The following is a 7,500-nucleotide window of genomic DNA, read 5'->3' as shown; positions in this document are numbered from 1 at the left end:
ATATATATTATAGTATATGAATTTAAGATGTGTGGAGTAATATAAAAAGTAAAAAAATAAATAAAATAAAGATTTTTGATTATAATTATATATAGCATGATAATATATATTATGCATCTAATAATATAAGTATAGACACATATATTATATATATATCTCTATACTATATATATTTTAATATATATATAATTATATAATATACTATATGAATATGTAGTGTGTGGATGATATATCAAAGTAAAATAAATAAATAATATATATATCTATATATATATGAGATATATATATATAGTTATATTATATAAGATATCTATAAGTAAACCTATACTAGATATATATATATAATATATAGTAATAAACTATATATATATATAGACAGTAGATATAGATAGTATGACTAGGTATTGTCTCGATGTGGGCATTCTCTGTTATATATAAATAAGTAAATAAATATAGTATATAGTTATAATATCTATCATCTATATATATATATATAGTATATATATATATCTAAGTAGATAAACGATATATCTATATAAATATAATTATATATAATATATATATGATATACATGCTCGCTATATAATTGTATATATATATATGATATAGTATAGACTATATCAATATATGTATAATATATATGATATATTATATATATGTGTGTGTGGTGGGTGGTGTGTTGTGGTGTGTGTGGTATTGTATTATATAATATATATATATATAATTTATAAATATAAATATATATATTATTCATATATATATATATATAAAAAGCTACCACACCCCCCCACACAACACCACACCACAAACACACAACCACACACACTCACACACACACACACACACACCCACATACTATATATAAATAATATAATATATATATTATATATATAAGTAATATATAACATATGTGAGTGAAGCGATGGTGTGGTAACTATCTTGTGTTACAGTTGCTGCATGCTTTGCTTGCAGCTGCACCACTGGCTTAGCTTGTGCGAAAGAGGGAGCAGCTCTGCTAAGCCTCCGCTGCAGTTCACAGCCCTCCATCGTCACTGACTTCGGCCTCCTATATGTCCTGGATACTGTTGCACTTTAGTGACCCAGGGCTAAGCTGTGGGGGATCTACGAGCAGCAGGAGGCCTAGGAGGTTGTGTGTGTAGTGCCCAGGCCACCGGCATGCGGGACACACCCTGGCTCCGTACCCAATCCGCCCTTAGCCCTCCTTGTTCAATTGGGCGGCTCAGGGGAGGTGGGCCTGCCAGTGCCTCCCCCCGGGCCCTCCACCCCACCCGGCAACTATCGAATCTAAATGGTGCTGTCCTCCACCCAGAGCCCGGGAGGCTGTGGGTCCATTGGGCGGTAAATGCTTGGGGGACAGGATGGGAAGGAGGTTACAGTCTGCTGTGCCCCGCGGTCCAACCCACCATGAAGTTTGTGAGGCAAAGCCCTAGGGACCCCCCAGGTGGACGGGGACAGCCTGCGACCCATTCATTTGGGGCAGCGCCGAGGTTTAACCTCAGGCCAGTACGTGTAGGCACTGGACCATCCGGCCTGCGGTCGGGATGAGTGTAAAACCTCAGCTATCGAGGGATTGAAGGAATTGGGAGTTGAGGTCAGCTGCCCTCTCGGAGGTGAGAAGTCCCACCTCTATACTGGGGCCGCAGCGATGGTCAGGGAGTAGCCGATAGCCCATCGCAGTGGACTTCAGCCTCAATAGTTGAGGGTGACATTGGTTGATGAGAGTAGGTATGGCTTGAGACTGAAGATAGCCTTTGGCGTCATGTCTCTTATTGCTGTATATGTCTAGATGTTTGCAATCTATTGAAAGAGTCATGTAGATGCCAAACTCTCCATCCGTGGGCGAAATTGCCCTGGCGTGATATCGATTGTTATGGGCGACTTCAGTGCGGTATCTGGCTGTGACCGAACTGGCCCATGAATGTCTGTTGGCCCTCATGGTTTCGGAAGCTGATCTCGCAGTGAGACAGCTCCTTCTCACAGAAATTGATAACATGACGGGGCCATTGCTCTGTTGGGAGTTCTTCAAGCGTGAACACTCGAAGCAGCCCAGGAGTCCATTGGCGTATGCCTAATTCTTTCTCCCTGAGACCTTGGAGGCCACTGGCCGAATGGCAATCAGGGCTTGCGTCAATCCTTGGTGCGTAGGGCTCGGACACTGCTGAGAAGGACAAGGAACGTTCCCAGGAATCTTGCTGAGGAGGTTGAAGGCCATTTCTTGGTAAACGACCTTCGCCCTGCCTCCAAGGGCCCCTAAGCCCTCACAGATGACTGCAGTCCGCTCAGTGGATGGACAGATCATCTCAGATCATGTTGGGTTCGTGAACGTTGGGTTGAGTATTTTAGCCTTGTACCAGGCAGACACTCCAACACTAGCTTGGATGCAAGCGATGTCACAATACCTGTGCCGGACCCCCCTGTCAGACCAAGAAGTCTCAGACGGAGCCATGAACTCAAACAACCCAAAAGCATTTGTCTATTTATGTGTATTTTGTGTGTGTGTGTGTGTGTGTGTGTGGTGTGTGTGTGTGTGTGTGTGTGGTGGTGTGTGGGGTGTGTTTTGTGGGATTTTATATATATATATATATATATATAATGATATATATATATATATATATATATTTTATTAGTGTTTTTTTTTTTTTTTTATACATATATATATATATATAATATATATATATATATTATATATATATATATAACTCATACATGCACACCCCACAAACAACAACAAAAACACACACAACACCACACACAAACACACACACCACACACACACACACACACACACACACACCCCACACACCAAACATATATATATATATATATATATATATTAAAAATAGATTAGATAATAGATGATAGATAGATAGATTTGAATATACACATACATGTATATACGTACATATATAATAAATTTTATATTTTATATATATATTATATATATATTATATTTTATAATATATATATATGTGTGTGTTGTGTGTGTGTGTGTGTGTGTGTGTGTGTGTGTGTGTGTGTGCGTGGTGTGTGTGTGTGTGCGTGGGTGTGTGTTGTGTGTGTGTGTGTGTGTGGTGTGTGTGTTGTGTGTGTGTGGTGTGTGGTTTTGTGTGTGTGCGTGGTGTGTGTGTGTGTGTGTGTGTGTGTGGGGTGTGTGGTGTGTTGTGTGTGTGTGTGGTTGTTGTGTGTTGGTTTTGTGGTATGTGCTGTGTGTGTGTGTTGTGTGTGTGTATACATATCTAATTATCTATATCAATCTCTCTCTCTCTCTTTTCTCTCTCTCTCTCTCTCTCTCTCTCTCTCTATCTCTTCTCTCTTCTTATATATATATATTATATATATATTAATATATATATATATTGTATATTCATTATTATATCTATATTATCTTATCTATCTATTTATCTATCTTATCTATCTATCTATCTATCTTCTATCTATCTATCTATCTATCTATCTATCTATCTATCTATCTTCCCATTCTATCCCCTTCTATCTATCTATTATTATTATACACATTATTTTTTTCTATGACCTCTTTTCATCCTCTTTTTCCACGGGACTGAGGGCCATACCTGAGATCAGTCAGAATGGTTAACCGTTGCCGCCGACAGTGTTTTGTTGAGACACTGGCTGTAGGGTGGTTTCCACTAAGGCTTTCTATTTATCCCATAGATGGGACCCCTATAGTGCTCCATTCTGGGTTAAAGTGGAACATTATGGCCAGAGTGCTCCCCTATTCCTCCCCCCCAGAACGATGTAGTTTATACATTAGTGTATTGTGGTGTGTGTGTGTGGTGTGTGTTGTGGGTGAGGGTGTGTGAGTGGTGTGTGTGTGTGTGTGTGGGGTGATGGGTGTGGATACATATTATTATTTTCATTATTATTATGTGGCGACTCACTGAACTTGTACTTATAAAGCTCTTATTTCCACAGACCTAACCGCCACACATATCTCTCGTCTCTCGGGCCACCTCCCTTCCTTCCTTCGCCACTTCCTTCCATTACATTTCCTTTCTCACAGACCCCTTACCTTTAGGAAGTGACGGAAGCTTCGTGGCAAAAAGTGGCTGATGAAAGTGCCGTTGCTGAGGCATTTTTCCGGCACAGAGCACAGCGTGACCTCAGAAAAGAATTGTGTGACAGGAAACTCGAGCGACTGGACAGGTGGGCGACGAGGTCCTTGTGTCTGAAGTAGCGGCAGTGAAGAAGATCGTTCAGAGGAGGCTCCAGCCGGTGGTGGTGGAGGGTGGTGTTGTCCTCGGGCCGCGCGGTGGATCGGCTGCTCGGGGTCGAAGGGCTCGAAGCTGCTCGCGGAAAGGAAAGGGAAGTGTGTGTTATTTTCTTGTGTTAAGAGAAGTTAACACGGGTGGGATACGCAACTAGGAAGAAGAAGAAGAAAGAAAAAGTTCGAAGCTGTTCGCGAAAGAAAAAAAGGGTGTTTTTAAAAACAAGACAGCATTTGAGAGGGATACGTGAATAGATAAAAATAGGGAGAGGAAAATAATTAAAGAAAGAAAGAACAAGAAGAATAGGAATAATAATAATAAGAGAAGAAGAAAAAGAAGAAGAAAATGAAGAGGAAAGAAGAAGAAAAGAAGAAGAAAAAGAAAAAAAGATGAATGAGATAAGAAGGAGAAGAAGAAGAGGGGGAAGAAGAGGAATAGCAGAAGAAAAAGAAAAGAACAAGAAAAATAATAAGAGGACGAAAGAAGAAGAGGAAGATGAAGAAGAACAGAAATAAAAGAAAAATAAGAAGATAAGAAATGAAAGGAGAAGGACAATAGGAAAATAAGAAGAGAGAGAAGGAGAAAAAATAGGAAGAAGAAGAAGAAAAAGAAGAAAGAGGAGGAGGAGAAAGGAGAGAAGGAGAAGAAGAAATCTTGGGAGGATACGAAAAAGAAGAAAGAGAAAGAAAAAGTTAAGTTATTCAAAGCGTTTCATCTCCCTGAAAACAACAAAGAACACTGTATGAAGGAGAACGAACTTTATTCTCCCCAAAAAGAAAACTGAATGAATTACGACTTTAGTCACAGCATCAATGAGATATCGCGTGACATTGATTGCCAGTCATAATCCTTTTTTTTTACATTTGTTACCACGAGCAACCCATTTAACGTAAGAAAAATAAGCCTCCTGAACAAACCTGACCAAAGAATTCTTCAGACCAGACGTCAACAGCTTCCCAACACACCCAAAGACCCGGCCAAAGGTTGACTCCACACCACGACACCCCGAGGAAGGCGGTCCACCCACGCCCCGTTTTCTTTCACGTTGGAGGGGAGACTCAAATAGGGGTCTTCGATTTGCCTGTTCAATGATGATGGTCGCGAAGCTCTTGATTGTGGACCCTCCAGTAAACGAGCACAAGCCGGTGGTTACTGACAAGACACAAAAGGAGAATCACCTTTTCGAGGCGTTTGCGGAACATTCCACCATCCGAAACCCCGCTTTGCTGAACCCTGGAGGCAAAGGAAAGAAATTTCTCTTGCTTATGGATGACATTGGGATAGTAATGCTGATGGTGACGACAGTAATACTGATATTAGCATTTGCAATTTCCATTGCTATCCTTACCATTGTCATATATTCAGTATCCTCTATATCGTTATAATCATGTTATTATCATTACTGGTATTATCATTATGATTTTTTAAGTTATTATAATATTATTATCACCATTATTTTTGTTGTTCTTGTTGTTTTATTATCTTTTTGATTATTATTATTAATATATTATTATTATTATTATTATTATTATTATTATCATCATCATTATTATCATTATTATTATCATTATTATCGTTTTTCTTATGATTTGTAGTATCACTATTACTATAATAATTATCGCTTTTAACATTGTTATTAATAGCAGTAATTGCAGTTCACCTTACCATTATCAGTTATAATTATTATTATAATTAGTAGTAGTAGTGGTAGTAGTATCATAATCACTATCGCTATTATTATTATTGTTATTATTATTATCATTATTATTATTTTTATAATTTGTAGTATTACTGTTATTAACAGAATCATTATCATTATCAATGTTATTAAAAGCAATTATTATTATTATTATTGTTATTATTGTTATTATTATTATCATTATTATTATTATTATTATTATTATTATTATTATTATTATCATTATCATTATTATTATTATTATTACTATTACTAGTATTGTTATTTTCGTTACTATTATTTGTATTATGATCGTCCATCATCATCATTTGTAGTAGTAGTAAACAGTAGTAGTAGTATCATTATCCTTATTATCATTATTATTATTATTATCATCATTCTCTTCAACATCATCATATTATTATCGTAATTATTGTTGTTGTTATTGTTGTTGTTGTTGCTGTTGTTCTTCTTCTATTATTATTATTATTATCATTATTATATTATTATTATTATTATTATTATTATTACTCTCATTATTGTTATCATTATTGGTATAATAATAATAACTGTAATTATGATTATCACTATCATTATAATCATAGTATTTTACTATTATTATTATCATTATTATCATTATTATTATTATTATCATTATTATTATTATTAGTAGTAGTAGCAGTAGTATTATTATTATTAGTAGTAGTAGTATAATTACTGTTATTATTATTATTATTAATATTTTTATTATCATTCTTCCTTTTCTTCATCTATTTTGTTTCTTAATTCCTCTTTATTATTATTATTATCATCAATTATTATTGTTATTATTATTATTATTATTATTATTATTATTATTATTATTATTATTATTATTATTATTATTATTATTATTATTATTATCATCATAATTATTATTATTATCATGACTTTTATTAATTTTTTTTATCATCGTCATTAACATCATAATAACAATAATTGATAATAATAACACAATTCAAACAATGTTATTAATAACGATATAGCAACAATAATATTACAATGATAATAGTAATGATAATATTAATAATAATAACAATAATAATAATAATAATAATAATAATAATAATAATTATTATTATTATTATTATTATTATTATTATCATTATCATCATTATCATCATTATTATCATTATCATTATCATCATCATTATTTTATTATTATTATTATTATTATTATTATTATTATTATTATTATTATTAAGATCATTATTATTATTTTATTATTATTAATTATTATTATTATTATTATTATTATTATTATTATTATTATTATTATTACTACTACTACTACTATTATTATTATTAACATCATCATTATTATAATTAATGTTGTTGTTGTTGTTATTTTTATTATTGTTATTATTGTTATTATCATTATTATTGTTGTTTATTATTATTATGTTTATTTTTTTATCACACTTATTATCTTATCAAAATCATGTTAGTAATATAATTCATATCACTACACACTGTTGATAGATATGGCACCCTTATTATGATTTCTTTTTATCATTGTTGTTATTTGCAATTTTC

The 7,500-nt window shown here is 33.9% G+C and overlaps 1 pseudogene; it reads right to left on the bottom strand.

Moving 5' to 3' along the window:
- The window catches only part of LOC119568790, a 32,426-nt pseudogene extending 26,511 nt beyond the window's left edge, over positions 1-5,915 (bottom strand).
- Between the last annotated feature and the right edge of the window lie 1,585 nt (positions 5,916-7,500).

Source organism: Penaeus monodon, unplaced genomic scaffold, assembly GCF_015228065.2.
Source record: "Penaeus monodon isolate SGIC_2016 unplaced genomic scaffold, NSTDA_Pmon_1 PmonScaffold_108, whole genome shotgun sequence".
Classification (NCBI taxonomy): Eukaryota; Metazoa; Arthropoda; class Malacostraca; order Decapoda; family Penaeidae; genus Penaeus; species Penaeus monodon.
This window is presented reverse-complemented; position numbering and strand designations above follow the sequence as displayed.